We start from the raw sequence: 1,020 nt of genomic DNA, 5'->3' as shown, positions 1-1,020 counted from the left end.
AGGAGACACATTATCTTATAACCAATTTTGATTCAATGAAATTTTGACTGGATTTGAATTCATTTGTTTTCCCCTTTATTAACCAGAGGATAGAGGGTAGAGGTAAATCTCTCTCTCTTTTTTTTCTTTTTCCTGGTGAAGGGATCAAGAATAAAGAAGCAAGTTTTGATCGCTTCAGTAGTTAACAAACCAAGACTGTATACCAAAATTAAAGTTTGAGTTAGTAGTGACATAAACAAAGCAAAACCTGCATTTTATATTTTTACAATTGATTTTTAGAAAATCCTGAACAGAGCAAACTTAAATCTCTGCGGGTTTCAAGCAGAACAAGTAGCTACTAAAAATACTCTGTTAATTGACACAGAAAATACACATTTTTGCCTCAATGAAAGAAAAGTTAAAACTTTAAGAACTAAACAAAAATGTCTATATGCAAGATATCATTCTGGGAATAATATTAGCTCTTTAGTCCATAAGAAATTTGGAAATATCTGGGTAACCTAGATTTACATATTTATGTTTAGGTCCTGTGGTATAAATTATACTTCAAGTTGACCTATTAAGTCTCTACTAGTTTCAAATGACCTACAGAAAGGTCAAGATTGCTTCAAAGCTATGTTTTACAGGTGAATAGTGGCATTAAAATCAAATATACATGTATAATGATACATTTTCAAGTGAATTAACCTTAGAATTTTATTTTTTAAGAACGTTTAAGAATGGTATAGGCAACTATTTTTTCCTGTTGGAAATATTTACTTCTTAAAATTCCTTGCTATAAATTAATTTATATGCTTTTTGTCCAATATGGTCGGTAGACTCTAAGATGGCTATCTATAATTCTGGCCTTCTTGTGGTCACACCATGTATAATTCTCTCTTGTGAAAGTAGACTGGACTCATTGATTTGGTCAGTGTATTGCAAAGTAAGTTATTTAAAAATTTACAGAGTATACTGCTTTTTAAATGTTTCCATAGGAAATGACCACACAAGAAATTTTTCCAAAACATAAGGAATATT

Source organism: Otolemur garnettii, unplaced genomic scaffold (assembly GCF_000181295.1).
Source record: "Otolemur garnettii isolate 467f Iridium unplaced genomic scaffold, OtoGar3 scaffold00061, whole genome shotgun sequence".
In the NCBI taxonomy this organism is placed as follows: Eukaryota; Metazoa; Chordata; class Mammalia; order Primates; family Galagidae; genus Otolemur; species Otolemur garnettii.
The sequence above is the reverse complement of the archived record's forward strand: the minus strand, read 5'-3'. Positions refer to the sequence as shown.